Raw genomic sequence first — 14,199 nt, forward strand, 5'->3', positions numbered from 1 at the left:
TAACCATGTTCATGATTTAAAAGAGAGTTTTAAAATCATAAATTTTCCTTTTATAAGTTTCTACAAAGGATTAAGAAAAGGTTTGATATCTTTCCTTATTTGTAGATTGAAAGGAGATTTCAATTTTAAAGATAACTTTCCTTTTTAAAAATCATCCACATGTTTAAAAGAAAGATTTTAATTTATAAAATTTCCTTTTATAACCAACCATGAAGGGAAAAATTATTAGAGAAATTTTTAATAAATTTTCAGAAACAAATTAGAAAGTTTTAATTCTTGTGTTATTAAAACTTTCCTTGTTGGAGCTTATAGGTGGCCTACCATGTTGTTTAAGAAAAGGAAATTGTTTTTTAAATTAATTAAATTTTCCTTTTCATGGTAAAAGAATTAAGGAAGTTTTTATTTAAATTTCCTTATTTGCCAAGGCCAAGGATTATAAAAGAGGGGGTAGAGGTGCTTTCATGACTAACAACTCTATTCTATTTTTGCTCCCTCTCTTCCTTGGTGGTGGCTGGCCCTAGAGCCTCTTCTCCTTCTTTTCTCTTCCTCCTTTATGGTCGGCGGCATCAACACAAGAGGAGTCCATGGTGGCCGGTTCTAGCTAGGAGAAGAAGGAGAGAAAGGAGGCTTTATTTCTAGCATCCCTTGGAGCTTGGTGATGGTGGCCGAACCTCACATCTCTTGGAGTTTTTATGGTGGCAGAAACTTGCTTGGAGAAGAAGGGTTTGGGTGATTCTCATCTCGGAAGATCGTTGTCCACACAACGTCTGAGATTAGAAGAGGAATACGGTAGAAGATCAAGAGGTTATTTGCTTACAAAGAAAGGTATAACTAGTAATTGTTTTCCGTATCATACTAGTTTTCTTTGTATAGTTATTTTTGGAAATACTAAACACAAGAGACATATGATTCTAGAGTTTTCAGATTTGTTTCGAATTTATATTTCTTTTGTTTTATTTTTCAAATTTGTGATTCGATTGTTCTTTTTGGTTAAACCTAGAGCTATATAAGAAAATTAAATATTAGCTTTCCTTAAAAGGCTTTGTCTAGGCGATGGTGGATGCTCCCATACTCAAGAAGGTCATGTGCCTCGCTATGCAGTCCTAGAAGCCAATTTTGAAAATTAATATTTAATTGAATTTATAACATAGGTTGATTTGGATTAATAGTGTTAAGTTCCGCTTGCGATCCAAGTCTAACCCATTAAGAACAGATAAGTTAAATTTGGAATCAATAATGTTAAGTTCCATTTGCGATTCCTAATTTAACTTCTAAAGAACACAATACATTGTTTAGGAAAAGGTTTGACACGTGTACAAAATTTTTGTACAGTGGAACCGGTACGATCCTCCTAGGACCAACTAACAGTTATCTTTTATAGTAGCATGAGAGAATAATTTCTTTTTCGAACTCTTGTTGTCTTCTTCAATTTGAAGTCTAACCACGAGTTCTTCCACGTTCATCTCCTTCTGCTTATGTTTCAGGTAGTTCTTGAAGTCCTTACATCCATGAGGTAGCTTCTCAATGATAGTAACCACCTAAAAGGTTTCACTTAGAAGCATCCCTTCTGAGTGGATCTCGTGCAAGATCACCTAAAGCTTCTGGACTTGGCTAATCATCGTCTTGGAGTCAACCATCTTGTAGTCCAGGAATCGGCCCAGAATGAATTTCTTTGCCCTCACATCCTCCATCTTGTACTTTTTGTACAAAGACTCTCATGGCTATTCAGTCGTTCTCTTTGTACTAATCGACAAGATAGTTGAGGATGTAATTTCGGCAAAGGAGCTCAGAATGAGTTCATGCCTCCACTATACTGATGGTATGAATATCAGCATCCTCAATATGCTTGGGAGGGTCTTTGGTCAAGAACCGATCCAAATTGAGTGTGGTCAAGTAGAAGAGCATCTTCTGCTACCACCCTTGAAGTTCAATCTAGTGAACTTCTCTAGCTTTTCCCCATGGTGGATTGGCATAGTTCCAATCGGGGCAGAGGGGGCTTTCATGTGTTGAGTCTGTTGTACCTCAACATTTTGTTCTATGGTCATCTCAACATAACCAAGTTTGTTTCAACATTGTTGGAGAATCTGGCGAAGATGTTGGGAAAATTTATTGAATTAAAATTACATAAAATTAATTTTAACTTATTTGTTGTGATGACCTAAGCGGATAATCTCAGGCTGCTAGTCTTCCAGTGGTCCGAGTCGTAGAGTCAATGCAGTGCACAATCGAATCAAGAAAGGAAATTGTCAACAAAGATGCTAAGGCCTACACTCAACGCAGTTTCCTTGAAACATATTCGCCCCACTTCCGGCTATGCTTCGAGGTTCTCTTGGGTCGTCTGTTTCCCAAGATACAACGGTAGAACCACGCACACAACCAAGCACTGGTTGTTTGTGGTGAACTGAGAGAAAATAATCAGGGAACGACCTTAAACACCTGTCTTCATCAACGATCGAGCGATGATCTTAAACCCCTATCTTCATTAATAGTTGAGCGGCGACCTTAAACTCCTGTTTTCATCAGCGGTCGAGCGGCGACCTTAAACTCCTATCTTCATCAGCGGTCGAGCGGCGACCTTAAACCTCTATCTTCATCAATCGTCGAACGGCGACCTTAAACACCTGTCTTCATCAGCAGTCGAGCGGCGACTTTAAACCCTATCTTCATCAACGGTCGAGCGACGACCTTAAACCCCTATCTTTATCAGCAGTCGAGCGGCGACCTTAAACCCTGTCTTCGTCAGCGGTCAAGCGACAACCTTAAACATCTATTTTCGTCAGCGGTCGAGTGACGACCTTAAACACCTATCTTCGTCAGCGGTCGAGCGGCAACCTTAAACCCTTGTCTTTGTCAGTGGTCAAGTGGCGACCTTAAACCCTTGTCTTCGTCAGCGGTCAAGCGGCGACCTTAAACCCCTATCTTCATCAATGGTCGAGCGGCGACCTTAAACCCCTGTCTTCGTCAACAGTCGAGCGGCGACCTTAAACCCCTGTCTTTGTCAGCGGTCGAGCGACGACCTTAAACCCCTGTCTTCATCAGCGGTCGAGCAGCGACCTTAAACCCCTACCTTTGTCAGCGGTCGAGCGGTGACCTTAAACCCCTGTCTTCATCAGCGATCGAGTGGCGACCTTAAACCACTATTTTCGTCAGCGATCGGATGACGACCTTAAACCCATGTCTATACTATAACGGTCGAGCGGTGACCTTAAACCCATGTCTACGCTATAACGGTCAAGCAACGACCTTAAACCCATGTCTATGCTATAACGGTCAAGCAACGACCTTGAAAAGAAAATGGATCGATCGGCTAAGTAGATAAGCCATTGCCGATTGGAAGAAACACAAGGCCACGCTTAGTTTACACGACGCTTGAAAAATGAGTCAAAAAATTAAAATACTAGAAGAATATAAAGGTTATCCAGACGGACAAACATTTAGTGAAACTTCAAAATTTTTTATAGAGGCAGAACTCTCAACAAGCTCACTCTAGATAATCTAAGACATCATCAAGCAGTGACTCAGTCAGCTTATCCTAGCTGATAACCTTGTTTGATAGAGCGGCGAGGAGGTAGCCGCCTTCCCTGAGTTGGTTGAACGCCCCTTCGATCACTAAGTCGAACAGACCAAGTGCCCGATCGACGACCTTGTCATTAAAAGCATCCGAGCAGATGTAGGATTGCTTCATGAGCTCGAGCCTACTTGACTCGGCCTCCTGATAAGTCTCTAAGTCCGTTTGGGAGGTGTCTAACTCTGCCTTCAGCACTGCCAGCTCCTCATCTTTTGCAGCGAGTTGGGTTTTCGTGATAGCCTACTCGACCAATTGTTCGCCCAACTATGCTTTTAGGGTAGCTTCTGCTTCCTTCAAGTTTTGGGTCAACATCTGAAACTCTTTGTTTTTGATCTCCAGGTCTTCAATAGCCAGGAGTTTCCTAGTGTTGGCCGAATGGATTTTGAATTCAAAGGTGTTGGCATGTTTATTAAGTCGAGCTAATTGGTTGGCCTGTTCAACATTTTTTCCCTTCTCCGCCTCCAGCTACTTGGCACTCTTAGCCAGATTAGCTCTTAGTTGAGCCTTATTAGCATTCATCTGCTCCATCTATGCCTGAGAAGTAGATGATTGGTCGCTCGACGCCCTCAGCTGCTTAACTTCTTGCTCTAGAAAAGCAAACCTTTGGCACATGGCCAGACTCTCTACCCAATACTGCGAGGAGCCATGAAAAAATAAGCGTCGATTGGAGATACATTAAGAACATACAAAACACTTACCCCAATGGACATCTAGGTATGGTTGTCCACGAGCGCCCCCGGAGGCATGACCGCTGCACAGGCTAGTGTGACCGCCTATATCTATTCGAGCGTCCCTTGAATGATTATCTATTGCTCAGGGGCTCAGGATTCAGTGTCATCCGACTCACGCAATTCCTCAGTCAGAAGATGGAAAACCGTCGTTAGGTGGCGCTGACCACTCGGGGTTGATTGGATCGAGGTCGCTCTGCCAGATGATCGAGATGTTGACGCCGGTCGGATACCAGACTTTTGAATCTTCGGCAGTGGCTGATAGATCGGAAACTTGCGATAGAGGGGGGGGTGAATATCGCTTTTTAAAACTCTTATTTTCGTATATTAAAAATCAAAGTTAAGCAGCGGAAATTAAACAAAGATACACGTTCTTTTACTTCGTTCGGAGCCTAGCTTGACTCCTACTCGAAGGCACGCGGTCCTTGACCGTACCGATGGGCAAATCACTATAACTCTTCTCTCCGAAATCCTCGGAGAGAAGTAGATCGTACAAGTACAAATAGAATAAGATAGTAACAATCCTACTATCTTATTAAAATTAAGTGCAATATGAAAATATACCGACAATTATGTATAGGTTGAAGCTCGGTCGACACTTCCAGACGGAGTAGATTTGCGGAGTCGAAGACTTGTAGCACAATCCGTACGCAAAGAGAAGACCTGAAGATGATCAGAAAAAATTGTCCTGGCCTCTGTCTTCGAGCCTGCTTTTATAGGTGTACCGGAGGTTCGATCGACCGATCCCACTGTTAGGTCGACCGAACCCGCTCCCTTCCTTCCTGGCTGAAGTTCGAAGCTGGCTCGATCTTTCGCATTTACTGGTCTTTAATGGTTCGGTCGACCAATCATGTCTTTCGGTCGACCAAACAACCTCCTTCCCTGTTCGTCGTGATTCTGCCGAGATCATCATTTAATGCTGAATAAATACTGATTGAATCGGTTGACCGATCCCCAGGTTCGGTCGACCGATCAGCCTATTTCCTTTGCTGTTGATCGATGCTTATGATCTGTCCTGTGCTTATAGTTCGATCGACCGATCTTACTGTTCGGTCGACCGATCAAGCTTTGATCGGGCTTGGCTTATGTTCTGGTTCGATCTGAATACTGAACTGAACTTTGCTATTTCAGTCGACTGATCCTCTGGTTCGGTCGACCGATCGTACAGTACCTGCAGAACAGTGTTAGGCAAAACATCCTGCAAAACAGATATTAGCACAGTAACAATATAATGCAAGAATAATATTAAAAGATAGTAGAACTGTCTTGATCTCAACTTGGAAACCTTCCCGGTTTCTTCAGTTGAATCAGCAATCTAAGATTGTTCCCTTTGGGAACCCGACCTCACTGTTGCTCCTCCAGTATGTTTACCTCAACCTACCTACCAAACTTAGATCCTCCAGATCTAGTTTGGACTTTTCACTTAGCCTTGATCGGCTCCCCAAGACTTTTCCTTTGATCTTCGGTCCTCCAGACCTCTCGATCACACCGCCAAGCATCCGGTCCCCTCGACTCACTTGGACTTGCACCTGGGTTCCACGATCTGCTAAGATTTCTCCTGCCTAGCCTCCAGCTAGGTCTTTCTCGGTTGAGTAAATATGTTGCACACTCAGTCAACTTGTTAGATCACAACAAGACTTAACTTGAACCTTTGACAACATCAAAACTCAGGTTTGATTCTGATGCAACTTGCACCAACAATCTCCCCCTTTTTGATGTTTGACAACTAAGGTTTAAAGTTAAGTTCAAACATATGCAAAAAGTAAATAAGCAAACAATTTATCTTTAAACCCCCTGAGTTAAACAATTCTCCCCATGAGTTAAACAATTCCCCCTGAATTCACTATCTCTCCCCCTTTGACACACATAAAAAATAGGGGTAGAATCAATAACCAAGTACAATTTTACCCTTAAAATTGATAAAGACCGGAAAGGTTTAACTCATTTAAAAATAATTTTACTAATAGAAATTATTGAATTAAAGTTCGAATTAAAGTTTTGCTAAGTAAAATATTGAAAAAATTTACTAAGTAAAATATTTATTTAAATCTAAGTAAAAATGTAAATTTTTACTAAGTAAATTTTTTAAAATGTAATTTTTTTTATTAATAGATTTGCTAAAAAATAATGAAATTTTGAAAAATTTTACTAAGTAATGTAAATTGTTGAAATTTTTTTAAAAAATTTAAACATATTACTAAATTTGAATAAAATTTTGAAAAACGTTACCAAGCAAAATAATTTTGAAAAATTTACAAAAAATTATTTTTTAAAATAATACTTAAGTAAAATAATTTTAAAGAGGATAAAAATTTTACTAAGTCAATAATAATTTTGAAAAGTTTTGAAAATTATATTTTGAAAAGATTTGGTCACTAAGGAAACATGATAAAAACTTGTTTTGAAATTCCCCCTAAAATTGACAAATTCCTAAAAGTCCAAGCATGGGTAGGAAAACTAAGGAAAATTTTGTCCTTATGATGAAATGTCCAACCTTTGTTCAAGGCTAACTACCACAAGATAGTAATTAATGACTCAGGTTGGTCAATTTGAGTATTTAGTACTAACTAGGTTTTTACTAGCTAGTTAACTCAAATTGATTCATGTATATTGTTTAAAGCCTAGATTTATATCGATGCACTGACATAAGCATCTGAAATCTAGGGCTAAGACCTAAGCATCTCATCCATTCTAAGTTATCAAATAAGGGATCCTACTGTGCTTGTGAGATGCTGGCTCCTAGGACTATAGGATCATGCAATTCTATAGTAAGACCTAGGCTACTCAAGAAAATTTAAAATAATTTGAAAGAAATTATGAAAACCAAAAATTTGAAAGGGATTTTTACAAAAATAATCTTGAAAAATAAACTAAGTAATAATTTCCAAAACAGAAGAACCTATTCTATAAAGCACATTCTTAATTGTCGTCTTAGATTACTAAATTCTGCTTGAGGTAATGGTTTAGTAAAAATGTCAACCAAGTTAGATTTAGATTCTATATAATTTTTAAAATATTTTTTAAAAATTTTTAATAAGTTTTAAAAAGTTTAAAATAATCTTTAATAAATTTTAATAAGTTTTAAAATAAATTTTAAAATAAGTTTTAATAAGTTTTAAAATAATTTTTTAATAAGTTTTAAAATAAATTTTAATAAGTTTTAAAATAATTTTTTAATAAGTTTTAAAATAATTTTTAATAAGTTTTAAAATAATTTTTTAAATAAGTTTTAATAAGTTTTAAAATAAGTTTTAATAAGTTTTAAAATAATTTTTAAATAAATTTTAATAAGTTTAAAAATAATTTTTTAATAAGTTTTAATAAGTTTTAAAATAAATTTTAAAATAAGTTTTAATAAGTTTTAAAATAATTTTTAAATAAATTTTAATAAGTTTTAAAATAATTTTTAATAAGTTTTAAAATAATTTTTTAATAAGTTTTAATAAATTTTAAAATAATTTTTTAATAAGTTTTAATAAATTTTAAAATAATTTTTAATAAGTTTTAACATTGAAAAAGGTTATTAAACTCATGTTAGATTCAAACTTAGCTTTGGGTTAATCAAGCAGGCTTCCTAAGGATAAGTTTTCAGTTCAGTGGCGAGGCATACGACCTACTTGGATATCATTAGACCACTTGCTGAAGGCTTTCCAAACTGTTCCCGCCCAAAAAACTTAATACTAAATTTTGGTCTAACTAGCCCATGTTTGACTGGGGTAGCTTCGGTTAGATCCACTAAGTCTAGTGCACGAGGTAAAATTCTATATTCAGCTTAGACATGCCTTCGACAAAGCTTCCTTGATGTACTATCATCCCAATCCATTCCGATGCTATGTTATAGGGTTTGTTAAACCTTTTTCATCTAACCGTTCTAAGCAGAAATAAACCTAATCCTAAGTATTAAGTTTGGTTAATCAAGTTGGTTGTATTATTTTTCTACTTGCTCCCCCTAAGTCATAGCTTAGATAAGGTCTATCTAAGTAATGGATTTGACTCTTAGGGATCAAGTACAGATTTGGTTCAATTTGTTTGATTAAAAATTTTGTTTGAACCCATGCTTGGACTTGCCTTCCATTATTTTGACTGATTAAGGATAAGTATGATTTGTTTGTTTGTTTGGGTTGGTAACCGAGTCCTGATTTGTTATACACGGCTCGTTGCAATTCAAGTACCATATTTAGACACTTGGATCCCATTTCGAACCTTTCCAACGTTTTCTTGAGTCGCTCGACTTGACCTTTCAAATCGGAATTTTCTTCCTCAAGCTTATCAACTTGAGTTGAAGTTCCAATTTGAACTTGGTTAGTCGAGTCACTCAAGTTAACTTATTGCTTAAGGTGGTCCATTTCCTTAAGTAACAAGTTATTTTGTTTTTCAGATTTTGATAATTTTTTAAACAAACATTTAATTACTTTAAGTAAATTAGACTTGGAATAAATTGTTACCATATAGGGATCTTCTGATCCGTTGCTTTCGTCGGACTCGATGTCGATCTCGGATTCGTACTCTTCGTCGGACTCGGACCCGAAATCTTCGTTTCTTGCCATAAATGCAAGATGGCTCGAGTGCTTCGTTTGCTCCGTGTCGGATTCGTCAGAAGAAGTTTCGTCCCATGTTGCATGGAGAGCCTTCTTTCGTCTTGTTGATTTGAGTCTTTCTTCTTTCCGATTTGGGCATTCATTTTTGAAATGCCCCTTCTTGTTACATCTATAACAGATCACTTTTGATTTGTTTTGGATATGGTTCGGTGGGATCTTCTTGGCGCTTCTTCTAAACTTCTTCTTAGTCAACAACCTTCGGACCATGTTGACTAATTCTTCTTCATTCGTTGAGTCCGAGTCTGGTTCGCTTTTTGACTCAACCTTCGTTTTTGATTTTGTTTCCTTGCTTGAACCTGCATACAACGCTACACCTTTCTCGACATGGCTTGTGTTAGACTGTTCGTGTAATTCCAATTCACAAAATAACTCGTCTAACTTAAGAATTGAAAGATCTTTGGAAACTTTGTATGCATCTACAATCGATTCCCACAAAGCATTCCTCGGAAAGGCGTTCAGAGCGTACCTTATCATGTCGCGATTTTCCAGGTTGTGTCCGATTAGGTGGAGGTCGTTGAGTATGCCCTTTAGACGAGCGTGTAGTTGCGAGGCCGTCTCTCCAGGAAACATATTTATATTAAATAAAGTATTTAAAAGTAAATCCCTTTTGTTTACCTTCGAGTCATCGGTTCCTTCGTGTAGTTTGACTAGTGAGTTCCATAATTCTTTGGCGTTGTCGTAGGGACCGACTCAGTTCAACTCCTCCGTTGTGAGCCCACACTTAATGGTGTTGATTGCCTTGTAATTCAGTTGAGCCTTCTTGATCATTTGAGGAGTCCATTCTTCTGGTTCTAGAGTTCCGTCTTTCGTCGGTAGAGTGTAACCTTTTAGGATTGTGAACCAGAGCTCGATGTTGGACTTCAAGTAGCACTCCATTCTATTTTTCCAATAACTAAAGTTTCTCCTTTGAACAGTGGAGGTCTTACGGTGTTGTAACCTTCTTGATAAGAATTTGGCATTCTTGCAAGATAAGAATTAAGAGAAAAATATTTCCAAGACTTTCGTCTTGGGATTAGTAATGCTTGAGAAGAAAAATAAAATAAATAAAAAAATGTTTCTAAAAGATAAGAGAAAAGTTCTAAAAAATTGCTTTGAAAATCGGTTAAGAAATTTCAGAGTTAACCCGCTCTGATACCAATTGATAGATCGGAAACTTGCGATAGAGAGGGGGGGTCAATATCACTTTTTAAAACTCTTCTTTTAGTATATTAAAAATCAAAGTTAAGCAGCAGATATTAAACAAAGAGACACGTTCTTTTACTTTGTTCGGAGCCTAGCTTGACTCCTACTCGAAGGCCCGCGGTCCTTGACCGCACCGATGGGCAAATCACTATAACTCTTCTCTCCGAAATCCTCGGAGAGAAGCAGATCATACAAGTACAAATAGAATAAGATAGTAACAATCCTACTATCTTATTAAAATTAAGTGCAATATGAAAATATACCGACAATTATGTATAGGTTGAAGCTCAGTCAGCACTTCCGGACGGAGTAGATTTGCGGAGTCGAAGACTTGTAGCACAATCCGTACGCAAAGAGAAGACTTGAAGATAATCAGAAAAAATTGTCCTGGCCTCTGTCTTCGAGCCTGCTTTTATAGGTGTACTGGAGGTTCGGTCAACCGATCCCACTGTTTGGTCGACCGAACCTGCTCCCTTCCTTCCTAGCTAAAGTTCGAAGCTGGCTCGATCTTTCGCATTTACTGGTCTTTAATGGTTCGGTCGACCGATCATGCATTTCGGTCGACCGAACAACCTCCTTCCCTGTTCGTCGTGATTCTGCTGAGATCATCATTTAATGCTGAATAAATGTTGATTGAATCGGTTGACCGATCCCCAGGTTCGGTTGACCGATCAGCCTATTTCCTTTGCTGCTGATTGGTGCATATGATCTGTCCTGTGCTTATAGTTCGATCGACCGATCTTACTGTTCGGTCGACCGATCAAGCTTTGATTGGGCTCGGCTTATGTTCTGGTTCAATCTGAATACTGAACTGAACTTTGCTGTTTCGGTCGACTGATCCTCTGGTTCGGTCGACCGATCGTGCAGTACCTGCAGAACAGTGTTAGGCAAAACATCCTGCAAAACAGAGATTAGCACAATAATAGTATAATGCAAGAATAATATTAAAAGATAGTAGAATTGTCTTGATCTCAACTTGGAAACCTTCCCGGTTTCTTCAGTTGGATCAGCGACCTAAGGTTGTTCCCTTTGGGAACCCGACCTCACTGTTGCTCCTCCAGTTTGTTTACCTCAACCTACCTGTCAAACTTAGATCCTCCAGATCTAGTTTGGACTTTTCACTCAGCCTTGATCGGCTCCCCAGGACTTTTCCTTTGATCTTCGGTCCTCCAGACCTCTTGATCACACCGCCAAGCATCCGGTCCCCTCGACTCACTTGGACTTGCACCTGGGTTCCACGATCAGCTAAGATTTCTCCTGCCTAGCCTCCAGCTAGGTCTTTCCCGGTTGAGTAAACATGCTGCACACTCAGTCAACTTGTTAGATCACAACAAGACTTAACTTGAACCTTTGACAACATCAAAACTCAGGTTTGATTCTGGTGCAACTTACGCCAACAGCGGCGGCATAAAAGCAACTGGCGATGCGCAAATAGTTCCCTGTGGTAGACCGGACAGGGATGGTGTATGATCCGATAATGTAGGGGAAACGGTCGCCGTGGCGGAAGCTGGCATCGAGGTTTCAACCCATTTGGCGGAAGGAAGGCACGGGCTAGTCCTAGTCACACCACGGAGGAAGTAGATAGCAATGTCGCCTCTGCCCGACGCCTCTTGCGACTCATCAGTGGTTCCCCAGAAGAGGACGAGTCCGACGTCCCCTCAACCGGAATCATCAGCAGCTGTGCGGAGGGAGGATTCGATGCACCAACTGCTCCACCGCTGGGCGTCCGACTAGCTATCCCTTCGCTCACTAAGGTTGGCGCTCCCTCGCTCTCTCCAAGCGGGTCTTCTTGTGAGTCAATCGACTGCACACCTCGGCCACGACCGCCACATTGATCTCAGCGTCTGCGAGCTTGGCTTTGTCGGCCAGACGTGCACGTAACATGACTTGGGCTGCAAAAGAAAAGTAAAAAATGTAAAATACCGAAAAAATGGAGAATAGTAATAAGGGAATTTTCTGGAATTTTTAGAAATTTTTCACGAATTTTTCGGAGCTCGTATGCACAAGTTTATGGGGATAAAAGTGGATCCCGAAAAGGCCTGTATAGACTACCCCATTTAAGCGAGGAAATGTTTTTTTTTAATTTCCTTTTCTATTTTCTTTTCTTTATTTTCTTTCTTCTCTTCCTCGCCGAAACCGTGCGCGCCCGAGTCTCCCTTCTCCGCCGAATTTCCCCGTGCCCTTTGCCCTAACCGCACGAGGCGGTCTCTTCTCCCCCAACCTCATCGATTTCCTCCTCTTCCCAATTCTTCTCCTTCTTCTCCCGAATTTCTTTCCCCTCTTCTGATCTGAGCGCCGACGCCTCTCGCCATGGAGATCCCAGTCGCTCTTCACCTCCTGCTCGCGTCGCCCTCGGTCGCCACAGCCGACACCCTCTCCGATCTCCTCACAGCGCCACCTTTTCTTTGCCCTAGCTAGCCAGCCGGTCGCCGATCACTAGCCATTGGACGCCGGAGCTTTCCTTTTTTTCCTTGGATTTCTCTCCTTTGTCTCGGCCAGAATTTCCCTCTACCCTAGCTCTCGGTCCACTGCCGAGATGTACTGGTCATCCCGATCTGAGGTGCCACCTCTACACGAGTTGGGTTTTCAACCAGGGGCAAAGGTCATTGCTCTAGTTGGTTCTTCACTGTGGTCCTATCCTTGTTGTTACCGTGCTCTAACTGTGATTCGTCTAATATTGTTGCTAATTTAGGGATATTGATTTGGTGGACAGCAGCCGTTGGAGTTCATACGAGGGGAATATATGGATCGGGACTGATTCTTGGAGGTTGTTTGATCATGGTAACTCCGGCCTTGGATCAGTGGTGGTTTGTCCCAATTTGGGTAAGTTTTGAATTTGATTCATTTCTGTGTTGGATTGACTAACTAGTTGATGAGGAGATATGGGTCTGGAATGAGAATTTGAGTTGATTAAGTCATACTTATTTTGATTTGGGTGGTTTTCTGGGAAACAGGGACTGTGGTTTGATTCCGACCAACAAGCATGTGGAAGGATTTTTGTGGTTACAGCCATGAGTTTCCAACAGCATGTCGTTGCAGCTCTTCAATTTTGGATCAACAGCAATTCATCTGTTGAGGTGAGTTTTTGTATTGAGGATTAGGGTTTCAGCAAATCTTTTGCTGTATGATTGGAGTTTTGGATTGTTTCTTGGAGGGATAGGTTTGTGTGTGCTCTTGGAGCTTATGGACAGGGAGTCATAGGACTATGATTTGAGATGAGCATCTCAACGTTGGATTTAACTGGATTGGACCTGCAATTAGAGGCGGGTACCTCTTGACTTATCTTTTATGATATTGTCAATTGGATATGCATAGTATTTTATAGCTACAAGCAATGATCATGTTTGCCTTTGGTATGTCACGGTTTGATACCCATAGCATGTTCTATTTTGTCGCTTGTTATGTATCCATGTTTATACCTTGTGATTAATGTCATGAGTACCTTAGTTCCTAGAGTAAGTGACATACCATGCTTTATTGAGTTTAGGACTAGATTCTAGATTTTTTTATTATCTAGCATGTGTACTTATATTTTTATATCATATCTAATCTGTGTACCTAGACCCTTTTTCTTTGATCCATGTATATTGTTGGTACATATTTTATGGAGGTGGATATGTTCAGGACTTAGGTTGTTATACCATAGAGGACATGTATACCCTAGATATGTGAATTTGACTTACTGGTACTAGGGTTCACATTTATATATATATATGGATTGGTTCAGGATATTGTCATGCTTAGTGTCATGCACCATTCGCATGATTGCATGCTGCGTGATAGGCTGCTCCATTATTGTAGAGCATATCGTCAGTTTCATCACTGTTCGGTGCTCATTGGGGCCTTTCGTGGGTAGCGAGCCAGTGGTAATACCGTCGGTTGCTTTCGATGGTGCTCGTTGGTCCTTCGTGGGTAGTGTGTGCTGGTGGTAGCCTGGGATCCCTCCCATCGTGGTGTCTGGGAGATGAGGCGTTCGCTCCCCGTTTATGATTTGGGGTAGGAGTATGTGTGTACTCAAGCGACATCTCGTCGCTCGGTCGCTCATCGGGGTAGTGATGTCGAGTGCGGTTGTCGCGACCTACCCACTCGGTTTCACCATTGTGTGAGAGATGACTGACTTACG

The 14,199-nt window shown here is 40.1% G+C and overlaps 1 long non-coding RNA gene across 2 annotated transcripts; it reads left to right on the forward strand.

The window, feature by feature from the left end:
- Nucleotides 1-12,210: 12,210 nt before the first annotated feature.
- LOC122052378 lies at nucleotides 12,211-13,363 on the forward strand. Of its 2 annotated transcripts, XR_006131996.1 has the most exons (4): nucleotides 12,211-12,678; nucleotides 12,769-12,899; nucleotides 13,031-13,153; nucleotides 13,237-13,363. It is a non-coding gene; the product is annotated as an uncharacterized LOC122052378 (long non-coding RNA). The 2 variants fall into 2 exon arrangements; XR_006131995.1 differs by having other exon boundaries at nucleotides 13,031-13,363.
- The last annotated feature ends 836 nt before the right edge of the window (nucleotides 13,364-14,199 follow it).

The sequence above is a fragment of the Zingiber officinale genome, chromosome 3A (assembly GCF_018446385.1).
Source record: "Zingiber officinale cultivar Zhangliang chromosome 3A, Zo_v1.1, whole genome shotgun sequence".
NCBI lineage: Eukaryota > Viridiplantae > Streptophyta > Magnoliopsida > Zingiberales > Zingiberaceae > Zingiber > Zingiber officinale.